Below are 25,404 nucleotides of genomic sequence, written 5' to 3'. Positions count from 1 at the left end.
CAGTAATTTTCTTGCTCAGCTGACCCACTTGTCCTTCCAAATTCCTAATGGAAGATCTAGTTTCAGTCATGAAACTTTGAGTGGTTTTGATCAGATCAGAGACCATGGTTGCTAAGTCAGAATTATTCTGCTTAGAGCTCTCTGTCTGTTGCTGAGAAGATGATGGAAAAGGCTTGCCATTGTTAAACCTGTTTCTTCCACCATTGTTATTGAAACCTTGTTGAGGTCTCTCGTGATTCTTCCATGAAAGATTTGGGTGATTTCTCCATGAAGAATTATAGGTGTTACCATAGGGTTCTCCTAGGTAATTTACCTCTTCCATGGAAGGGTTCTCAGGATCATAAGCTTCTTCCTCAGATGAAGCTTCCTTAGTACTATTTGGTGCATCTTGCATTCCAGACAGACTTTGAGAAATCAAATTGACTTGTTGAGTCAATATTTTATTCTGGGCCAAAATGGCATTCAGAGTGTCAATATCAAGAACTCCTTTCTTCTGACTAGTCCCATTGTTCACAGGATTTCTTTCAGAAGTGTACATGAATTGGTTATTTGCAACCATTTCAATCAGTTCTTGAGCTTCAGTAGGCGTCTTCTTCAGATGAAGAGATCCTCCTGCAGAGCTATCCAAGGACATCTTAGATAGTTCAGAGAGACCATCATAGAAAATACCTATGATGCTCCATTCAGAAAGCATGTCAGAAGGACATTTTCTGATTAATTGTTTGTATCTTTCCCAAGCTTCATAGAGGGATTCTCCATCCTTTTGTCTAAAGGTTTGGACTTCCACTCTAAGCTTACTCCATCTTTGTGGTGGAAAGAATTTTGCCAAGAAGGCATTGACTAGCTTTTCCCATGAGTCCAGGCTTTCTTTAGGTTGAGAGTCCAACCATATTCTAGCTCTGTCTCTTACAGCAAAAGGGAATAGCATCAGTCTATAGACTTCAGGGTCAACCCCATTAGTCTTGACTGTGTCACAGATTTGCAAGAATTCAGCTAAAAACTGATGAGGATCTTCCATTGGAAGTCCATGGAACTTGCAATTCTGTTGCATTAGAGAAACTAATTGAGGCTTAAGCTCAAAGTTGTTTGCTCCAATGGCAGGGATAGAGATGCTTCTCCCATAAAAATCAGGAGTAGGTGCAGTAAAGTCACCCAGCACCTTCCTTGCATTGTTTGCATTGTTGTTGTTTTCTGCTGCCATGTTTTCTTCCTTGAAGAATTCGGTCAGGTCCTCTAAAGAGAGTTGTGCTTTGGCTTCTCTTAGCTTTCTCTTCAAAGTCCTTTCAGGTTCAGGATCAGCTTCAACAAGAATGCCTTTGTCCTTGCTCCTGCTCATATGAAAGAGAAGGGAACAAGAAAATGTGGAATCCTCTATGTCACAGTATAGAGATTCCTTTAAGTGTCAGAGGAAAAGAGAAATAGAAAGAAGAAGGAGAAGATAAATTCGAACTTTAGTTAGATAAGGTTCGAATTGTGCATTGAGAAGGAGTGGCACTCCATAAATAGAAGGATGTGGGAAGGAGGGAAGTTTATTTTCGAAAATCAAGTGAAAAATTTTGAAATTATTTTGAAAAACATTAATTAATTTTCGAAAATAAAAGTGGAAAAGAAATTAAGTGATTTTTGAAAAAGAATTTGAAATTAGAAATTAAGAAGATTTGATTGAAAGTTATTTTGAAAAAGATGTGGTTAAGAAGATATGAAAAAAAAATGTGATTGAGAAGATATGATTTGAAAACTATTTGAAAAGATATGATTTTAAAAACAATTTGAAAAGATATGATTTTAAAAATTGATGACTTGCCTAACAAGAAAAGATATGATTCAAACATTAAAAACCTTTCTCAACAGAAAAGGTAACAAATTTGAGATGTTCAATCAAATCATTAATTGTTAGTAAGTATCTTTTAAAAAGGAAAGAAATTGATTTTGAAAACATTTGATTGAAAAGATTTGATTTGAAAAAGATTTGATTTTGAAAAATTTGAAAAAAATTGATTTGAAAACAAAATCTTCTCCCTAGCACCATCCTGGCGTTAAACGCCCAGAATGGTATACATTCTGGCGTTTAACGCCCAAAATGCTACCTCTTTGGGCGTTAAACGCCCAACCAGGTACCCTGGCTGGCGTTTAAACGCCAGTCTGCCTTCTTCACTGGGCATTTTTGAATGCTCAGCTTTTTCTGTATAATTCCTCTGCAGTATGTTCTAAATCTTCAATTCTTTGTATCATTGACTTGAAAAGACACAAATTAAAAATATTTTTGGATTTTTAATAATCAAAATGCAACAAGAATCAAATAACAATGCATGCAAGACACCAAACTTAGCAGTTTGTGTACTACTGACACTAACAATATGAGAATGCATATGAGACACAAAAAAAAATACTTCAAGTCAATAGAATTCAAAGATTAGAACACAAAATATATGCATGGATTCGAAAAATATAACAAAGACATGCATTTGACACCAAACTTAAGATGAGACTCTAGACTCAAACAAGAAATATTTTTGGATTTTTATGGTTTTGTAATTTTTTTTTTGTGATTTTCGAAAATTAAGTGGAAAAAGGTATCAAAATTCTTAATGAGAATTCCAGGAATCAGTGCAATGCTAGTCTAAGACTCCGGTCCAGGAATTAGACATGGCTTCACAGCCAGCCAAGCTTTCAAAGAAAGCTTCGGTCCAAAACACTAGACATGACCAAGGTCAGCCAAGCCTTAGCAAATCACTGCTCCAACAACAAGATTGATACGAAATCAACAAGCTCTTGTGGTGATAAGTTGAAACCTCGGTCCAATCAGATTAGACATGGCTTCTCAGCCAGCCAGATTTCAACAAATCATCATGAAACTCTAGAATTCACCTTCAAGAATTTCGAAAAAAAATACCTAATCTAAGCAACAAGATGAACCGTCAGTTGTCCAGCCTAAACAATCCCGGGCAATAACACCAAAAATTTGATGTTGTTGCCAGATCTTGGCTCTGATGTTACCAAAAGCTTGCTCAAAACATGAACAATCCCCGGCAACGGCGCCAAAAACTTGGTCGGCGAAATTGTGAACTATACTTTTTCACAACTCTCATAATCCCTGGTAATGGCTCCAAAAACTTGGTGCGCTCAATACCATGGCATTACACAACTTCGCACAACTAACCAGCAAGTGCACTGGGTCGTCCAAGTAATAAACCTTACGTGAGTAAGGGTCGATCCCACGGAGATTGTTAGTAATGAAGCAAGCTATGGTCATCTTGTAAATCTTAGTCAGGCAAACTCAAATATATGGTGATGAACGAAAATAACATAGAAGATAAAGATAGTGATACTTATGTATATCATTGGTGTATGAGCTTCAGACAAGTGTATGAAGATGCCTTCCCTTCCGTCTCTCTGCTTTCCTACAGCCTTCATCCAATCCTTTCTTACTCCTTTCCATGGCAAGCTCGTATAGGGTCTCACTGTTGTCAGCAGCTACCTCCCATCCTCTCAGTGAAAGCGATTGCATATGCCCCTGTCACGGTCATAGCGGAATTCATCTGTCGGTTCTCAATCAGGCCGGAATAGAATCCAGTGATTCTTTTGCGTCTGTCACTAACGCCCCGCCCTCAGGGTTTGAAGCACGTCACAGTCATTCAATCATTGAATCCTACTCAGAATACCACAGACAAGGTTTAGACCTTCCGGATTCTCTTGAATGCCGCCATCAGGTCCTGCCTATACCACGAAGATTCTGATCTCACGGAATGGCTGGCTCGTTTGTCAGGCGAGCACTCGGTTGTCAGGCGATCAACCATGCATCGTGCAATCAGGAATCCAAGAGATATTCACTAAAGCCTCGAATGCTTGTAGAACAAGAATGGTTGTCAGTCACCTTGTTCATAGGTTGAAGAACGAGTGATATCTTAGATAAAGAACAAGCGGAGTTGAATAGAAGAACAATAGTAATTGCATTAATACTCGAGGTACAGCAGAGCTTCACACCCTTAATCTATGGTGTGTAGAAACTCCACCGTTGAAAATACATAAGCATAAGGTCCAGGCATGGCCGAATGGCCAGCCTCCCAAAGATCTAAGATAGCATAAAAGTGAAGATAGCTACCAAAGTCTACTAATACAATAGTAAAAGGTCCTATTAATAGTAAACTAGTAACCTAAGGTGTACAGAAATGAGTAAATGACATAAAAATCCACTTCCGGGCCCACTTGGTGTGTGCTTGGGCTGAGCAATCAAGGAAATTCGTGTAGAGACCTTTTCTGGAGTTAAACGCCAGCTCCCATGCCAGTTTGGGCGTTTAACTCCAACTTTTATTCCTGTTCCGGCGTTTAACGCTGGAATTCCTGAGGCCGGATTGCTTCGCGGGTTTGGGCCATCAAATCTTGGACAAAGTATGGACTATTATATATTGCTGGAAAGCCCTGGATGTCTACTTTCCAACGCCGTTGAGAGCGCGCCAATTGGGCTTCTGTAGCTCCAGAAAATCCACTTCGAGTGCAGGGAGGTCAGAATCCAACAGCATCTGCAGTCCTTTTTGGTCTCTGAATCAGATTTTTGCTCAGGTCCCTCAATTTCAGCCAGAAAATACCTGAAATCACAGAAAAACACACAAACTCATAGTAAAGTCCAGAAAAGTGAATTTTAAATAAAAACTAATAAAAATGTACTAAAATCTAACTAAAAGATATCAAAAACATACTAAAAACAATGCCAAAAAGTATACAAATTATCCGCTCATCACCAAGCTGGTCACAGCACCAGTCATCTCTGCACCAGACTGGACATTGCCATTCGAACTAATGTGTGATGCCAGTGACCCTGCCATTGGTGCAGTGTTGGGACAGAGGCATAACAAGCTTCTGCACGTCATTTATTATGCCAGCCGTATTCTAAATGATGCACAGAAGAACTACACAACCACAGAAAAAGAGTTACTTACAGTGGTCTATGCCATTGACAAGTTTAGATCCTATCTAGTGGGATCAAAGGTGATTGTGTACACTGACCATGCTGCTCTTAAATACTTACTCACAAAGCAGGATTCAAAACCCAGGCTTATAAGATGGGTGTTGCTTCTGCAAGAGTTTGATATAGAAATAAGAGACAGAAAAGGGACAGAGAACCAAGTAGCTGATCATCTGTCCCGAATAGAACCAGTAGCTGGGGCGTCCCTCCCTTCTACTGAGATCTCTGAGACTTTCCCAGATGAGCAACTTTTTGCCATTCAAGAAGCTCCATGGTTTGCAGATATTGCAAATTATAAAGCTGTGAGGTTCATACCACAGGAGTACAGCAGGGTGCAAAGAAAGAAATTGATTTCAGATGCCAAGTACTACCTATGGGATGAGCCATATCTCTTTAAGAGATGTGCAGACGGAATGATCCGCAGATGTGTACCCAGAGAGGAAGCACAAAGGATCCTATGGCACTGCCATAGATCACAGTATGGGGGACATTTTGGAAGTGAGCAAACAGCCACTAAGGTCCTCCAATGTGGCTTCTACTGGCCTACTCTCTATAGAAATGCCCGAGAGTTTGTGCGTAACTGTGACAGCTGCCAAAGAGCTGGTAACTTACCTCATGGATACGCCATGCCTTAACAAGGGATCTTAGAGATTGAACTGTTTGATGTATGGGGGATTGACTTCATGGGTCCGTTCCCACCATCATACTCAAATACTTACATTCTGGTGGCAGTGGACTATGTATCTAAGTGGGTAGAAGCAATTGCTACACCCACTAATGATACTAAGACCGTGCTAAAATTCCTCCAGAAATACATCTTCAGCAGATTTGGTGTTCCCAGAGTCTTAATCAGCGATGGGGGTACTCATTTCTGCAATAAACAGCTGTACTCTGCTATGGTCCGATATGGAAATAGCCACAAAGTGGCAACGCCGTATCATCCACAGACAAATGGGCAAGCTGAAGTCTCTAACAGAGAGCTAAAAAGAATCCTAGAACGGACTGTAATTGCCCGTAGAAAGGATTGGGCAAAGAGCTTGGATGATGCTCTATGGGCATACAGAACAGCATTCAAGACTCCAATAGGAACCTCTCCATACCAACTTGTGTATGGCAAGGCTTGTCATCTGCCCATGGAACTGGAACATAAAGCCTACTGGGCAACCAGATTCCTAAACCTAGATGCTAAGTTAGCTGGTGAAAAAAGATTGCTCCAGCTAAATGAGCTAGATGAATTTAGACTCAGTGCCTTTGAAAATGCTAAAATTTATAAGGAAAAGGCAAAGAAGTGGCATGACAAGAAGTTGTCATCCAGAGTCTTTGAACCAGGACAAAAAGTTCTGCTCTTCAACTCTAGGCTCAGATTGTTCCCAGGAAAACTTAAATCCCGCTGGAGGGGTCCGTATGTGATTACAGGAGTATCACCATATGGATATGTGGAGCTTCAGGATACTGATTCTGACAAGAAGTTCATTGTTAATGGACAGAGGATCAAGCATTATCTTGAAAGCAAATTTGAGCAAGAATGCTCAAAACTGAGACTTGAGTGATTCTCAGTTAAGGTCCAGCTAAAGACAATAAAGAAGCGCTTGCTGGAAGGCAACCCAGTCATTAGCAGGTTATCTGTTTTGTTTAATCAAGGTTCAATCCATATTCTCAAAGGGCAAATATCAAAATTGAAGGAATTCACAGAGTTACAGAAGGATTCAGTGCAAAAAGCAGAGAAAAAGAGCTTGCTGGCGAAAAAACGCCAGTAAAGGTGCCATTTTGGGCGTTAAACGCCAGAATGGGCACCATTCTGGGCGTTTAACGCCAGGTGTGCAGCATCCTGGGCGTTTAGCAAAACGCCCAGTGATAAAGGGAATTCTGGCGTTTAACGCCAGCCAGGGTACTTGGCTGGGCGTTAAACGCCCACAATGGCCAACAATTGGGCGTTAAACACCAGAATGGATGACATTCTGGGCGTTTAACGCCAGAAAGGTGGGAGGCAGAGATTTTGCTTTCTGATTAGATTTTTTTCAAACTTTCCTTTTTTGATCCATAATTTTCTACATAAACACATTTCAAACTTTCATCATTCACCTTCAAATTTTCAAAAATTAAAATCATTTTTCAAATCTCTCTAAAATCCTTTCCAAATCTTCTTCAAAAACTCAAATATTTCTCAAATTCTTTCCATATCTTCTCAAATCTCCTTCAAAATTTTCAAAATCTCTCCCCCTCCCTTATAAATACATGTTCGGCCACCCCTTTCTCCCCACCATTCGAATTTGCTCTCCTCTTCTCTCCCCTCTTTCCTTTCTTTTGCTTGAGGGCAAGCAAACCTCTAAGTTTGGTGTGCTTTTCCGTGATCACTAAGCCAAGATTCATCAAGATCATGGCTCCTAAGAGAAAACAAACCAATTTAAGAGGCAAGAAAGAGAATAATCCAAAGAGTCTTTGGAATCAAGAGAAGTTCTTAACCAAAGAACATGGAGACCATTATCACAAAATAATGGGTCTGAGGTCAGTGATCCCGGAAGTCAAATTCGATCTAAAAGAAGATGAATATCCGGGGATCCAAGAGCAAATTCGAAACAGAGGATGGGAAGTTCTAACCAATCCTGAGATAACGGTTGGAAGAAATATGGTTCAGGAATTCTACTCAAATCTGTGGCTGACAGATAAGCAGAGAATGACTGGAACTGCTTTCCATACTTACAGAACCATGGTCAGAGGGAAAGTTATTTACTTCCATCTGGACAAAATAAGAGAGGTCTTCAAATTGTCTCAACTGCAAGATGATCCTGAATCCTTTAATAGGAGAATGGTGAGAGCAGATAAGGGGTTGGATCAAGTTCTAGAGGACATTTGCCTCCCTGGAACTAAGTGGATAACCAATTCAAAAGGTGTCCCAAACCAACTCAAGAGGGGCGACCTCAAACCAATTGCAAGAGGCTGGCTAGACTTTATTGGGCGTTCCATATTGCCCACTAGCAACCGTTCTGAGGTCACTATCAAGAGAGCAGTGATGATTCATTGCATTATGCTTGGAAAAGAAGTGGAGGTTCATCATCTGATTGCTTGTGAGATCTACACAATTGCAAATAAGAACTCCACTGAAGCCAAACTGGCTTACCCAAGCTTGATCTCCTTGCTCTGTAAAGAGGCTGGGGTGAAGATGGGAGTAGATGAATTCATACCCATTGAACATCCAATCACCAAGAAGTCAATGGAAGGACAAATGCAAGACAACTCTATCAAAAAGAGGGCGCAGGAGTTCCTCCCTGAATTTCCTGAAATTGACTACTGGGCCAGCCTAGAAGCATCTATCACCAAGTTGCAAGAAATTATGGAGCAACTTAAGGAAGAACAGCAGAATCAGAACTGCATGCTCTACAAATTGCTGAAGGAACAAGAGAAGCAGGGGCGTGAACTTCAAGAGTTGAAACGCCAAAAGCTCTCCCCTCAAGTTGAGGGAGCATCCACTTCTCAAAATCAAGGTTGTTGAGTCCTAACTCTGTGATAACCTCTATCATTAGGAGCCTATTTAAATTTTTGTTTTCTATTACTACTAGTCTTATCTTATATCTATTTTTGAGTTTTGTTCTTAATTCATTATTAATAAAATTTAAAGTTCATGTCTTAAAGCTATGAATGTCCTATGAATCCATCACCTCTCTTAAATGAAAAGTGCTTTAATCACAAAAGAACAAGAAGTACTGGATTTTGAATTCATCTTTGAAACTAGTTGAATTAGTTTGATGTGGTGACAATACTTTTTGTTTTCTGAATGAATGCTTGAATAGTGCATATGTCTTTTGAATTTGTTGTTTTAAGAATGTTAAAATTGTTGGCTCTTGAAAGAATGATGGAAAAGAAGAACTGTTATTGAGGATCTGAAAAATCATCAAATTGATTCTTGAAGCAAGAAAAAGCAGTGAATACAAAAAAAAACGAAAAAGAAAAGAAAGAGAAAAAGAAAAAGAAAGAAATAAAGTTGTGATCCAAGGCAAAAAGAGTGTGCTTAAGAACCCTGGACACCTCTAATTGGGGACTCTAGCAAAGCTGAGTCACAATCTGAAAAGGTTCACCCAATCATGTGTTTGTGGCATGTATGTATCCGGTGGTAATACTGGAAGACAGAGTGCTTTGGGCCACAGCCAAGACTCATAAAGTAGCTATGTTCAAGAATCATCATACTTAACTAGGAGAATCAATAACACTATCTGAGTTCTGAGTTCCTATGGATGCCAATCATTCTAAACTTCAAAGGATAAAGTGAGATGCCAAAACTGTTCAGAAGCAAAAAGCTACTAGTCCTGCTCATCTAATTGGAGCTAAGTTTCTTTGATATTTTGGAGTCTATAGTATATTCTGTTCTTTTTATTCTATTTTGATTTTCAGTTGCTTGGGGACAAGCAACAATTTAAGTTTGGTGTTGTGATGAGCGGATAATTTATACGCTTTTTGGCATTGTTTTTAGTATGTTTTTAGTGTGTTTTAGTTAGTTTTTAGTATATTTTTATTAGTTTTTTGTTAAAATTCACTTTTTCTAGACTTTACTATGAGTTTGTGTGTTTTTTTGTGATTTCAGGTATTTTTTGGCTGAAATTGAGGGTCCTGAGCAAAAATCTGATTCAGAGGCTGAAAAGGACTGCAGATGCTGTTGGATTCTGACCTCCCTGCACTCGAAGTGGATTTTCTGGAGCTACAGAAGTTCTATTGGCGCGCTCTCAACGGCGTTGGAAAGTAGACATCCTGGGCTTTCCAGCAATGTATAATAGTCCATACTTTGCCAGATATTTGATGGCCCAAACCGGCGTCGCAAATCAGCTTCAGAATTCCCAGCGTTTAACGCCGGAACTGGCATAAAAATTGGCGTTAAACGCCCAAACTGGCATAAAAGCTGGCGTTTAACTCTAGAAAAAGTCTCTACACATGAAAGTTTCAATGCTCAGCCCAAGCACACACTAAGTGGACCCCGGAAGTGGATTTTTACGTCATTTACTCATTTATGTATACCCTAGGTTACTAGTTCACTATTAATAGGATCTTTTGACATTGTATCTATACCTCATGACACTTTACACGTTTCTCATTGTATCTTCTACGGCATGAGTCTCTAAACCCCATGGTTGGGGGTGAGAGGCTCTGCTGTGTCTTGATGGATTAATGCAATTACTATTGTTTTTCATTCAATCATGCTTGCTTCCATTCTAAGATATCACTTGTTCTTAAACCTGATGAATGTGATGATCCGTGACACCCATCATCATTCTCAACTATGAACGTGTGCCTGACAACCACCTCCGTTCTACCTTAGATTGAGTAGATATCTCTTGGATTCTTTAATCGGAATCTTCGTGGTATAAGCTAGAATTGATGGCGGCATTCAAGAGAATCTGGAAGGTCTAAACCTTGTCTATGGTATTCTGAGTAGGATTCAAGGATTGAATGACTGTGATGAACTTCAAACTCCTGAGGGCTGGGCGTTAGTGACAGACGCAAAAGAATCACTGGATTCTATTCCAACCCGATTGAGAACCGACAGATGATTAGCCGTGCTGTGACAGAGCGCGTTGAACATTTTCACTGAGAGGATGGGAGGTAGCCATTGACAACGGTGAAACCCTACATACAGCTTGCCATGGAAGGAGCCTTGCGTGTTTAAAGAAGAAGACAGTAGGAAAGCAGAGGTTCAGAAGACAGAGCATCTCCAAAACCTCAACCTGTTTCCCATTACTGCAAAACAAGTACTTATTTCATGTTCTTTTGCTTTTTACAATCAACCCTGATAATTATTGATATCCTGACTAAGAGTTACAAGATAACCATAGCTTGCTTCAAGCCGACAATCTCCGTGGGATCGACCCTTACTCACGTAAGGTATTACTTGGACGACCCAGTGCACTTGCTGGTTAGTTGTGCGGGATTGCAAAAGTGTGATTGCAATTTCGTGCACCATGCAACATCCTCTTTAGCGTCAGTTGTAACATCCTTGACGGAGTTTTCCATGACTCTGTATTCCCTAAGAGGTTCAGCATCTCCTAAATCTTCAACCAACTCTTCTTCTTCTACAATGACAGCGTCCTCTACTTGTTCCACTACGAAGTTATGCTCTATGCTGTCCACTGGAGTCTCTTGTGTCTTCTTCACAATACATTCTTCATTAGATTCTCCACATGAAGCCATGGGAATCTGTTGAGTAGCTGAACATCTGGAAGATAGTTGATTTATTGCTTGCTCCAGTTAATGAAGGGTTGTATTGAATTGGTTTACTGATTCTTCGAAGTGAACCTGTGATTCTTGGCTTGATGGATATGAACATGGTTTGTAGGAGAGTGGTAGTTCTTGGGAGTAATTGGATTGGCGTTGGGGTGGATAAGGATCATATGGTGGTGAATGGTGAAAAGAAGCTTGTGAGTATGGTGGATTGGGGCTGTGTTGGAAGGATGGTCTCTGAGCACAGGGTGGGGCTTGTTGGTAGCTACAAGGCGGTCCACCAAATCTATTAGTTGGGTATGCATTGTAAAATGGTCTTTGTCCATGATATCTAGGATGATGTTATTGCCTGAAGGGTTGATTAGATCCTTGTGGCTCCATCCATCTTTGATTGCTTAGACCTTGATGCATAGTCCTGTTATAGCTTCCATTCCTTGCAACAAAATTAGAACCAAACTCAAAGCGGGAGGGGTGAGAATTCATAATAGATATTAGAAATAAGAGGGAAGAGAGAAAACAAATAAACAAGTAAAAGAAATTTATTTATTTATTTTTATTTTTTTTTTTGAAAAATATTTACAATAACCAATAATAAGGCAGACGTTTGTAATTCCCCGGCAATGGCGCCATTTTGAAGAGAGGATTTTTGCGTGGTCTAGAATTCAAAATAAATTCCCGTTGCAAGTATAGCTTCTAAACCAACAAGAATCCTTTCTTACAAACGTTTTGGTTGTCACAAGTAACAAACCCTAAATAAATTGATAACCGAAGTATTTAAACATCGGGTTGTCTTCTCAAGGAATTGCAGAGACGTATGTTCTTATTATTGGTTATGAGTTTGTAAATTGGGGGGTTTTAAGAATGAGGAACAATTATAATGAATGACAAGTAAAATAAATAATTGACTGTAAAATAAACTCTTGGCAAGGTATGAGAACTAGAAGTCCTATCCTAGTTATCCTTATCAATTTTGATGAGAATTGGATTTTTCTCCCACTTTGTTAACCTCTAACTATGAAGGTAAGTCAAGTGAATGAATTAATTTGAATCCTCAAGTCCCAGTCTTTCCTTGGGAAAAGTTAGAGTTATTGGATCTCGAATCAATTCTTGAAGAATTCCAATTTTCCATCAACAATGAGTTTGATAACCCAAGAGTCACCAATTAATCAACCAAAGCCAAGAATGTAGAAAGCTAAATTAAAATCATAAATATCTGGAATACCTCAAATAACATACATTCGAAGCAATGAAATCTAACATGGAAAAGTTCATAAGCCAATTGGGCAACATAAATCAAATACAAATAAAAGCATTAAAGTATCTCAAAGTAGAAGAGAAGTCAAAATAGAGAAATATTGAACCTGAAGTGAAGATGAGATAAATTCCTAATTTCTAAAAATCCTAATCCTAAATTCTAAGAGAGAGGAGAGAGCCTCCCTCTCTACAAACTACATCTAAAACATGAAAAGTGAATTCTGAGAGCCTCCTTATGAATGGATGCATTCCCCCACTTTATAGCCTCTAATCTGTGTGTTCTGGGCTGAAAACTGGGTCAAAAACAGCCTAGAAATCACTCCCAGCGCTTTCTGGTCCGTACAGGTCGCGGAAGAGTGACGCGGAGGCATCGTCCACGCGTTAGCGTGGGTTGTGTTCCTGCCAAGTCACGCGGCCGCGTGATCCACGCGTTCGCATCGTCTGGTGTTGGGGCAAATATGGTAAATTATATATTGTTGCGAAGCCCCGGATGTTAGCTTTCCAATGCAACTGGAACCATCTTATTTGGACCTCTGTAGCTCAAGTTATGGTCGTTTGAGTGCGAAGAGATCAGGCTGGACAGCTTAGCAATTTCTTTAACTTCTTGTATTCCTTCCACTTTTGTATGCTTCCTTTCCATCCTCTGAGCCATTCATGCCCTGTAATCCCTAAAATCACTTAACACACATACCACGGCATCTAATGGTAATAAAAGAGGATTAATATTAACAAATATAAGACCAAAGAAGCATGTTTTCAATCATAGCACAAAATCTGGAAGGAAAACGTAAACTCATGCAAATAGTATGAATAAGTGGATAAAGAGTTGATAAAAACCACTCAATTGAACATAATATAAACCATAAAATAGTGGTTTATCACATGGCATAACCCACCTCGGTGAGTTGCTTGATAGTGACAGAGCGGAGGACCTTTATCATGTTTTGGAGTCTTTTGGTTATTTTGAATTAGTTCTCTCACTTTTGTACTTATATTTGCCATAGAGGCTTACTTTGAGAGAGATATAGTAGAAGCTTTTTTTTACTTTCAAAACTCGATATGTCTGTATATTCTAGTCAGCTTAAACTCTGCGGGTTGCGGCTAGTACTTTATGACTATCCTACTTATGTATCTATGCATGTCTTGATATCTCATATCTATAACATGTACCTCGATTCGTGTAGCTTCGTGTGAATGTTTCGCACTTTTAAAACTCTGTTTTTGAGCTTACTTCTTCATTGGGCTTCTAGAATTATTATTTCTTTCTATATATATACATTAATATAAAAGCCTTAGGATTGTCGTGGCCTCTGATTAACCTGTGCTTTACGGTATAAGATAAGGCTTAGGGTAATTAGGGTATTATATTTAGTAGTATTAGAGTTGTTCGTCCTCATGAGCCTGTGGAATAGACCGATTATACTTCATTGCATACTCTGTGTCTTTTTCTTTCATGCTATTTAGGTTATCTGTTTGATATTGCATAGCATGCTTGTTTGTGAGTGCCATTTTAGGATAATTGAAGTACTAGGCTTTTGATATTGAGACTGATCACCTTGATATCGACTGTTTGGTGAAGATAAGAACCCTAATGGCTACTCGCAGACGAGGTCGTACTCGTACCTGGGGAGGAACTGAGAATAACCAACCGGCCGATAACCATGCCGAGTTTATGGCGGCGATGGCCAACTTGGCTCACACCATAGAGGCGAATGCTGCTGCGACTTTGCAAGCTGTACTTAGATTGGGGCAATCGGCGAAAAATGGAAACAAAAATGGGGATGGAAATGGCAATGAAGACGGAGACGGTAATGACTTGGGAGGTACTCCAATGACTTCGGCTTCGTTTATGAAAGTTCACCCACCGACATTCAGAGGATCGACCAACTCAACTGAAGCAGACAATTGGTTTTGAGCTATGGAGCATACACTACAGGCTCAACATGTCCCGGCTAACCAATACGTGGAGTTTGCGGCCTATCAGCTGTTAGGAGAGGCACAACACTGGTGGCAAGAAGAGTGTAGTTGCTGCGACTTCCGAATGCAGAAATCCCTTGGGATGTATTTCAAACGGCGTTCTATAAGAAGTATTTTCCGGAGTCAGTGAGAGAAGCAAAGGAGTTAGAGCTTATGCAGCTGAAGCAAGGCTCAATGTCAGTAGCAGAGTACATAGGCAAATTTGAAGAGCTATGTAAGTTCTCAAGGGTATGTCAGGGAGCCCCTGAATCCTATGAGAGTTAGAAATGTATCAAGTACCAAGAAGGTCTCAAGGACGACATCATGACTGCTGTAGCTCCCTTGGAGATAAGAATATTCTCAAAACTAGTGAACAAAGCCCGAGTTGTGGAGGACTATGCCAAGAAGGTAGCTGAGGCGAGAGGAATTTGTGGTTATACTGACAACCAAGCTCGTGGCGACCAAGGGGACAAAACTTTAAGAAAGATGGACACACTCCTCAGCATCTTCAAGATCAAGAAAACTTTAGAAGGGACAACAATATTCAGTTCCACCAGATAAGGGAAAGCCATCTGTGCTATACTTGTTGGCGTCCTGGACATATATCCATGTATTGCCGCTGTGGGAGGAACCAAGAGGTGGGTAGAGTTAGGAATCAGGCCGAGTATTCACTATGGATGCAAGGGAGGCAACGGAGTCGGATCCGATAATGAGAGGTAAACCTATAAAGTTGTTATGATATGTTTCTAAGAACCAGTTGGCTTAGTTTTATCTTATGGAAGGTTGTCGTAATTTTGGTTGAACTTAGAGATTCGTTAGAGGAACCAATGAGAAGGAGGCTTTTGATGGATATGGCTGAGTAATCCGGATTCTTAATGACGATAATCAGAGTGAAGCAGCGGAAGGCGAGAGGGAACATCGACATGATAGGATGACGGTGGACGAGATGCTTTGCCAACTTTTTTGGATTGACAATGTTGATAGTAGAATGCTTCGTGGAGGATATATCACGCGAATCAAATTTTGGGGACAAAATTCCTTATTTGGAGGGGAGGATGTAAGAACCGGAGTTTTCACGTAAAATCGCTTTAATAAAATAATAACTTTAAATTTCCCGGGATAGGTTCAAAAATATAGAAATTATATTTTGAAACTAAAAAGGTGAAATTTTAATTCAATGAATTTTTCTGAATTGAAAAATGTATTTTTTGCGAAATATTTTTGTAAATATGTGTACCGGTACTTAAGCCAACAGTATCGGCTCTAGTCTGTCCAGTATCATGTTTTAAGAAAAATAAGATTTTGAAAATTTAATTTATTGTGTTAAAAGGACAAAAATAATTTAGAATTGAAAATTGGGCGCTAATTTTACAGGTTTTGGCCCAAAGTGGGCCAAATAGACCTAAAATACTAACGAGTTGGACCGGGCCCAAGTTGATCCCAGGCCCAACTTATATAAGACCTTTAATAAGGATTTGCATCCTCATTTCAGCACCAAAGAGAGAGAGAAACATGAATTGAGAGAGAGGAGAGGGTGGTACTATTCATCACCATCTTCCAGGAGCCATATCTTGAGTTACGGAGCTCCGATTGACGAACCATTTGTGGCCATGTGAAGCTCTCGTTGAGCTATTTATTTTTATCTAAGCTTAGTTGGTAAGAAATTGAAACTCAAGCTCCATTTTCAGCCCTAATAATTCTACATTTTTGGGTTTGGTTTTTGAGTAAATTTTGTGATTTTGATTGTTTAGGTGATCTCTAGTAGTGACTAATTATTGGGTTTTACCCCTAATCTCATTAGGTAAGGTAAAGTCTCACAAAACTCTTGTGTTTAGTTATTTTTTTTAACCTTAGGTTTTCATTTTGATATATATATATATATATATATATATATATATATATATATATATATATATATATATACATATATATGATGTTAGTTTGAGCTTTGGTGCTTGTTGAAGTTGCCTTGGCTTTTTGGAAGATTGTGGGATCCAAGTTTTGGTGGGTTGTGCATATTGGAGATCGATGAAGGTATGATTTTGATTTCTTTTATGTAATATGTAATATTTTTGGACACTTACGCTAGTGGACCTTAGGATAGAATTGAATTCATTGTCGGAAATTGTTGAATTTGATTATGCATGATGGTGTTGTTGATTTGATAAATTGTGATGTTGAACTTTAATGTTGTTATTCATTATTGAAATGAGGTTTGAAAATGATTATTGGAGTGTTGAAAATGAATTATGAGCTTATTGATATTTATAAAGGTTGGAAATAGAGAAATGATGCTTGGAGTGTAAACATTGATAATTTGAGGAAGGTATGGGAGAATTTTGGATGAAATTAGTAAAATTGCATGATGGTAGGACGAGGAATAAATTGGAAGGTCTATGAACATCATTTAGGTTTATTGGAACTGTTTTTGTTGTAGGATATTTGGTTTTGATTGTGAATTTTGGAAGTTTGAGAACGTTGTCAATTTTTTGTCAAAACTAGTTTTTGGTGAACTTTGACAGATCATAACTTGAGCCTCAATTTTCGAAATTGGTTGAAATTTATCTTAAATTAAAGTTCATTCAAAGATCTTTAAATTGATAAAAAAAAGTTTGATGAAAATAGATTTTGTAGAGAAAGTTATGAACGTTTAAAATTTAGTGTTAAAAAACTTATTTCTGCAACTTTACAAAATTTTACAATTCTGGAGGGGTATGCGTATGCGAACTCTTGTATACATACGCAAAATGGGCAAGATTTTACGTATGCATATGCATACAATGGGTATGTGTACGCATAGACCCTGTTTTACTGAAAAATGATTTTTTTTCTTTTTCAAGAATTTCCTAACTTTCTAAACTTCCTTCAAATGTTGGTTACGAGTACTATCGAGGAATTTGGTTCTAATATTACTAAAGATGAGTTAGTGATTTATTTTAGTGAATTTCTTTATGAATTTAGAAGATGCAGAATTAGGTTTCTGGAGTACTGAGGATGGATTAGTTGAGTAAGATGGCGGTGTGTTGTAGTGACAATCGAAATAATGAATCGTGAATTTTGGATTGATGATGTTGAGACGAGTCAATGGCTCAGAGTGGGCTGAATAATGAAAATGATTTATGAAAGCCACTGATATATTGTTTTATGCTAAGATTGTTGAGTCACTATGCGCCTTGGGCAAGGGCCGTGGCAATCTTCCGCTTGTCGAGATTGCGGCACTGGCGTAAGGACGGTGGTTAATCCTGCTTACGTTTAGATGTGAGGGTGAGGTTGTATCCTGCTCGCATAATCTTCTCTGCTGCATGAGTGTGCAGGGCCTATATCTCTGGTGTAGCAGACTCCCTACTGCATGAGTGTGCGGGGCCTATATCCTCGGCGTGGCATACTTTTCTGCTGCATGAGTGTGCAGAGCCTATATCTTTGGACATGGCAGGAAGGCTACATTCGAAAGGATGTGTCGGGTTGGCATTTATAGACTGACAAGTAATATCATGAGCCAATAGGAAGGGCATTCATCATATGCATCTTCTACCTGTTTGATTGATTTGCTTAATTTTTTTGTTATGCCTAAATGTATCACATGTTTACTTGCTAATTGTTCTATTTGTTGTACATGTATCTTACTTGTACTTTACTTGTCTGCATTACTTGTGTTTTCTACTGGGATTGAGGAGGTTCGGTAGGTGGTGGCAATGGGATCGCACGGAGGTTAGGTTGGTGAAGGCTGTGGGATACAACAGTGTGATTAGTATTAGTTAAAAATCCCTTAAGTTTATATGACCCTGTTATTATTTATGGTTTAAGTTATTTATTTTGCTAAGTTGGATTTTTGTTTGGTATGAAGCTCTAAGATTGCCTCTGGCGTTTCGGGGTCTTACATCTTACATTACTGGGCACTGTTACCATACTAAGAACCTCCAGTTTTCATTCCATACTTTGTTGTTGTTTTTCAGATGCAGGGCGTAACCCACCTCGGTGAGTTGCTTAATGGTGATAGAGTGGAGGACCTTAATCATATTTTGGAGTCTTTTGGTTATTTTGAATTAGTTCTCTCACTTTTGTACTTATATTTGTCTTAAAGGCTTACTTTGAGAGAGATATGGTATAAGGTATTTTTTACTTTCGAAACTCGGTATGTCTGTATATACTAGTCGGCTTAAACTCCGCGGGTTGCGGCTAGTACTTTATGACTATCCTACTTATATAACTATGTATGTCTTGATATTTCGTACTTATATCTTGTGCCTCGATTCGTGAAGTTTCATGTGAACGTTTCGCATTTTTGAAACTCTATTTTTGAGCTTACTTCTTCTTCGAGCTTCTAGAATTATTATTTCTTTCTATATAAATACATTAATGTAAAAGCCTTAGGATTATCGTGACCTCTTATTAACCTGTGCTTTATAACATGAGGTAAGGCTTAGGGTAATTAGGGTGTTACAGTTAACATAAATAGTAATCATTGAAGTAAATTTATCAGTGTTAATATTATACTATTTTTAAAAAAATATTTTAAAAATATTTTTTTATTAGGCCCAATTTGATGTATATATGATGTTATTTTCCATCTTAAAGCGTAACAGGATTTGGTAGAGTACAAGTTGTATTTTTTAGATCAAGATATGCATTAGTGAATGATGTTGCATAAATATGTTCCGAGTTGAGAGACAATCTGATACATTCTTTATGTAGCCCCACCGATGTATTACGAGCATGCGACGGTTGTAGGGTATGCACCTGGACGAGAGGTACATTCCGTACTTGCAGATGACCGGTTTATACCATCTTGCGAGGCTGAACAAGAGCTGGTTTCGGCTGGATGAGTCCCTGGTTAGTGCATTCGTGGAGCGCTGACGTCCGGAGACGCACACGTTTCATATGCCGTTCGGCAAGTGCATTATTACACTGCAGGACGTGGCATACCAGTTAGGGCTGCCGATCGATGGAGTTCACACACTTAGTATGGAGTTCACATACTCGGAGATATTTGTCGTCATATGTCCAAACCTCCTACCCTCATCCTGATGCTAGGTCCACATCGCATACTCAATCCTGTAAGTCTAGTCACACATGGCAGGTTCTTCGGTTCGTAGAATATCAAACCAGTAATCAAATTCAATCTCAGTCTTGGCATACGCCACATTCACCAGAAGCCTTCGTGAATCCTTGCCCTTAAAATTCAGGGAAAAATTTGCGGCCGCATCTCAAATACAGAATGCATGGTATGCAACAGGTGGTAGCCAACCTCCATCAGGAGCCTCAAGTGCCGCCTTGATGTCGTTCTGTCGATCTAATATCACCAGAATACCTGGTTGTGGAGTCACGTGCTGTCGGAGGTGAGATAGGAAAAGCGTCCAAGACTCAGCATTCTCACCCTCCACAAGTGCAAATGAAATAGGCAGGATGTTGGAGTTTCGGTCTTGTGCAATCGCAACTAACAACGTACCCCTATACTTGCCATACAGGTGGGTCCCGTTGATACTGACCAACGGCTTACAATGTCGAATGCCTCAATACACTGTGGGAATGTCCAAAAAAGCCGGTGAAAATAAGCGTGCAAGCCGTCCACTTTCCCACCCACTCGCACAGGACTCGTCCTCAACACTGCAACACTACTGGGCATCGTCATCTGCACACCTAAGATCCATCACAGCAACTCATTATATGACTCATCCCAATCTCTGTAAATTTGTGCCACGGCCTTATGCTTAGCTAACCAAACCTCCTATAAGTTAGCCTAAACCCAAAATATGCCTCTATCGCATTCAGAAGTACCTTGATACAGACGGCTACATCAGTTCTAACCATTGGCAGGATGAAGGCCGAGATCACATGATAATCAAGACTCATGTGATTGCTCGAGATCGATGTGACCAGACAAGTATCAGGTCCATTGTATCGTTTTACCTCCCAAACATCCCTGCGCTGGCGGAGACTGATCCTAATTAGGGGTGGCGAACAAGCCTAAACCCACCGGATCGACCCGCGTAACCCGCCAAAAAAGGCGGGTCGGGATGAAAAATTGGGACTTCCATAGAGCAAAAGCCTGCGTAACCCGCACCGCTTAAACTGCGGGTTTTGGTGGGCTTTGACGGGGCAGGGCGGGCTTCCCTGCTAGGCTTAGTTTTTTTGGACAAGGGGGTATTTTTGCAATTTTTTGGCATAATACAACTTTTCCTAACCCAACTTACAAGAGTATGAAGATGAAAATTGAGTGTTTTGGATTATGTTTATGTTGTTTTGGAGACAATATTTATAATTATGTTTTGGATTATGTTTAATTTGCTTTGGAAACAATATTTATAATTATGTTTTAAATGAAAACTTGGTTTATAATTATGTTTATTGGATATTTATAATTACAAAGACTTTAATGTTTGTTAATATAAAAAATATAATTTTTTTATGCCTTTAGAAATTATAAATTTATTAATATGGTTGTGAAATTATATGTATTATTTAGTAGGTAATAGTAAAAAAAAAATGAGTTTTGTGGGGCTTATCCCGCCAGCCCGTAGTTAGGCGGGGCGGGGTGGAATTCTAGGACTGCCTCATTAGGCAGGGCGGGGCGGGGCAGGCTTTCTCGCTTGCCACTCCTAATCCGAATCAACCATGTGCACCCGTTGCCAAATTTAGTACACTTTTCAAGGTATTTGCAATAATCAGACTCCACCACTTTGTACTGTACCCCACGTCAGATGCTATATGTCTTCACATTTAACACGGCCTCCTCTTTGTCCTGAAACTGGCTGACCAACCTGCTAGGAACCCCCTCCTGTCTCATGGCATCCAAGTCCAAAGATGAAATGTGCGGGTAGTACTGCTAAGTCCCTGAGCTGGACACTCCGCCAGCCCTAGCTGGATTACTCGTTGTTATGTCATCACCGCTATCATTGGCAATGATGTCCGGCTCCACATCATCAGCATCATCATCATCCGACAATGCATCATCTATACTATCTAGTGTCCCACGCTGTAATGAAATCGGCGTCCTATCAATAATACCAACTTCTCCGTTACCACTGCGGTCGAGATCAACTGCGAAGGACGGGGAGGCAACCACCATTTTCTGAGGTGCAATAACAGGCACGGATGAAGATGCACCAACAGGTCTAGAACTAGAACAGGCTGCCGTTGCTGGAGTTTGGGTATTCCGGTTCGAACCACCTGAGCTAGAGACCACATCTACAAGCTTTGCTAACAGCTCAGGTGTCCTGACCTCGGAAAACTGTCGACGATAATGGAACAAAACCTCCAAATCCTCATCACTCCCTATTACAAACGAATCGTATTTCACTCATGTCGCAGAATTGAGATCAAAATGCGATAGAATAACTTCTCAACCCGTTTCACGCCTTGCAACCCCAGTTTCTGTATTATAGAATTTAGGAAGTCGGTGAAGCTCGTTGTAGATTTCAGAAAAATACTGAGGGGATCCTTATCCATAATGTTAATATCAGAACGTGTTTTTTTCTTAATTGACCCTCGATACTGCACCAACACTAAAAAACTCTCCTCACTAGCCATTGTGTTTCACTCTAATAGGAGGAATTCACGTTCACATCATATTTATACACGTTGGGTGCTTGCTAATTCGAAGCTGTTAATTTCGAATTATACACACATAAATCGAAACAGACTCATTCGAATTACTAGGGCTCTCCTTGCATGTATAATTCGAATCACTCTGATTCGAACTACCTTAACACTATACGCATGCCTAATTCGAATCAAGCTGATTCGAACTACGTAAGACTTACATCCATGCATAATTCGAATTGGACTAATTCAAATTAAAAGAACCTCTACTAATTTGACTTTGTCTAATTCGAATTACTATTGATTTTCCTAATTCAAATTGAGCTCATTCAAATTACATAGGAAGGTTCTTTTGGGTGATCCATGTAACATTTTTAAATTTGGTAGAATTAGGTAATTATGTTCTCCATTTGGTTTAATTGTGTCATTTGCCCTATATAATAACAATGTAAGAGTATATTATAAAAAATAAGAGTAAAGTATTATTTTAGTCACGAACGTTTGGGTCGAATAATTTTAATTTGGTTCCTAATGTTTTAAACGTCCTATTTTAAATTAAAAAAATTTCAAACGTCATATTTCAACCCAAAAAAAGTTTTAAGCAGGTTAAATATTGTCCTACCATTAAATTTAACATAAATAATTTGCATATTGAAGAGTCAATAGCATTTGATTTTAGTTTGGAAGTAAATCGATCCACCAATAATCACTAATATAAAAAAATTTTCTTTGATTTTTAAGCGTTCATAATTGATTGTTAGGATTTAGAGTTTAGAATAAGAAGAAAATTGAGGAGAAGAAGTATTACAAAAAAGTTTTGGTTATGTTTTTCTAACACATGAAAAAAGATATGACTTAACTAAAAATGTTATTAACATACACATCACTCATAGTGTCAAATTTAATGGTAGGACAATATTAAACATGTTTAAAACTTTGAGACAGAAATAGGACGTTGAAAACATTAGAGACGAAATTAGAATTTAGCCTGAACATTGAAGACTAAAATAGTATTTAACCTTAAAAATAAAAAGAAAATTGCTCTGATATTTTACAAAAATTAAAAAATAAATTATTTTTTCTTATATATTATTGTATAATAGGTTTGTTTTGCCTATTTTTAATATATAAAACAAAAATAATCCAACCGATGGTTAAAGTTTGAATAAAAGTAAATTTTTAAAATATATATTAAATACATTCTAAGATTTTATAAGTATTTCTCAAATTTTATAGTCTTATAAGAATAAAAATGATTCAATATGTGAATCATCCAAAATTTAATTCAAATATAATAATATTCTAAATTGAAATAGAAAATATAAACAAATATATTTTATGTGTTAAATGTGCATACAACTAGCTTATTATGCAATAACATATCACAATTTACTCTTTAATTTACCGAACTAATTGCCTAAAAGAATGTTATAAATGAATTTAATGTATGTACATACATAGTTTTCTTTCCCCTACTTTTCTCTTTCAACCGAACATCTCATTTATCATTTATGTACTAGTATATAACCCGCGCTATGCGCGGATGTAAAAAGTTTAGGACATTTTTCATATACGATATCAATTATATATAACTGAAGTATATAAATTTATTGTTTACTTAGATGATATTTAATAAATGTATTATTATTAGGATTATTATTTTTGTGACTTAATGATATAAAATGTTTACGAATAAAATATAAAGAAATTATAATAAAAAATTAATTAATGATATCATTTTTAAAATTTAACTCCCTTTAAAATACTCAATAAATAAAAAGTAATTGATAAAAGTTATATAAAATTATAAAAATTTGTATATCTTTATAAAAAATTATGTAAAATTGACATAGGAGTTACTTTATAAAAATTCTGTTTTTTAAAAAAGACACAACATATTTTTAAATTGACGAAAATATGCTTATAAGTATTGTAAATCCTATGATTGTGTTTAGATGTACTAATTCGAGTTTTTAGAATCTAAATAATTAATTGATATTCCCTTTTTAACCAACTGTTAATGTAAATATAAATTTATATTTAGATAATAAAAATTAATATTTTTTTAAGAATAATAAATTGAATAATACATTAATTATTTTAGTCCTGGTAATTGATTATTAGGAAGAAATTTCCAAGACTAACATAAAAAACCATGTGAAAAATCTACGACATGTTTGCTGTTGTTAATTGCTTAATCTATCATTGTACCATATTAAATATAAAATGTTTAAATACAAAATATTAACTAAAATTTTTTATTTAATGTTAAAATAATATATATAGATATCGAAAAATTAATAGTAAAATATAAAAAAATCGTTAACAAAAATTTTGGTAAAATTATAATTTAATAATTAAAAAGTTATTGAAGGATATTTTAGAAAAAAATAATATAATTATTAAATTTTTAAAAAAATACAATTTAATCAATAAAAAATAATTTATTAAAAAATATTTTAGTAAAAAAATATAATAATAAAAAATAAAATTTTTGTTAATGGATATTTTTTAAAAAAATAATTTATTTTTTCTTAAAAAATAGATAAAGTTAACATTAGTTAACACAAAAAATTTAAAATAGATTAAAAAGGAGATTTTTTAAAAATTAGAAGGAAGGGAAGTGGAATTTTCCCTAACTAATATTATAATTATAATTATAATTATAATAATGTATAACATGAGCGGGAAAATCTGAATTTTGGTTGGGCACTCATTCTAATATCCCTCTCTCTTTGCCTCATCAATCACCAATCAGGATCTCCTCCCACAATGTGAAACCTGACTCGCTCAATGAGTCAATAGTCAATTTTCATTCCTTCATTGCAATCACGAAAGCACATGGGCTCTGTGATGCCTCTTATCACGGTCTATTATTGGGGTACCGTCGCCGTGCTCTTGTTGGTCATGTGGGTCACAAATAACGATGCAAGTGTGAGGATCAGGTTCGTCTCCTTTTCCTCTTTTTTGATTTGGGCATACATCTTCCTTTGCCCTGACTTCGCGATTGTGATTGTCTCATCGAAGCGTATCTTCACTGCATCGATGCCGTGTGCCGTCATTTTTTCCTCTCTCACTGCTCACATTCAGTAGTTCTCCACTCGTCGCTGCTTCTGTGCTCCCCACCATCTCTTGCAGTCGTTGCTTCTGTTGTAGTTGCTTCTCTCCCCGTTGCAGCTGAGTGGTCTGTCGCCGTCACTCTTAATTTGACTTCTGATGTCTTTAGTAGCCATGTTGTTCAAAAGGTAACCATTACTCTACTCTATATATTTTCTTTGGACACTCCAATTGATTCTTTTTCAGATCTTGTCAGTGACAATTGATATCTTGCATTTTTCTGGGCATGGATTTGCGTCCCAAAGAAGCAAATTGTCCAATAAGGTTTTTGGTTATGTTCTGAGTCTCTGCCTTCAGATGTATGGTTGTGGTGTCATCGAAAAGGTATTACCCATTTTTAGTGCCATTAGCTAATACTTCTATTTGTGTCT

The 25,404-nt window shown here is 37.8% G+C and overlaps 1 non-coding gene across 1 annotated transcript; it reads left to right on the top strand.

The window, feature by feature from the left end:
* The first annotated feature begins 688 nt into the window (after positions 1-688).
* On the top strand, positions 689-796 carry LOC130955428 (small nucleolar RNA R71). The gene has a single exon (XR_009076748.1). It is a non-coding gene; the product is annotated as a small nucleolar RNA R71 (small nucleolar RNA).
* The last annotated feature ends 24,608 nt before the right edge of the window (positions 797-25,404 follow it).

The sequence above is a fragment of the Arachis stenosperma genome, chromosome 1, assembly GCF_014773155.1.
Source record: "Arachis stenosperma cultivar V10309 chromosome 1, arast.V10309.gnm1.PFL2, whole genome shotgun sequence".
In the NCBI taxonomy this organism is placed as follows: Eukaryota; Viridiplantae; Streptophyta; class Magnoliopsida; order Fabales; family Fabaceae; genus Arachis; species Arachis stenosperma.
Note: the sequence above shows the minus strand (reverse complement) of the source record. Positions and strands in the feature narration are given on the sequence as shown.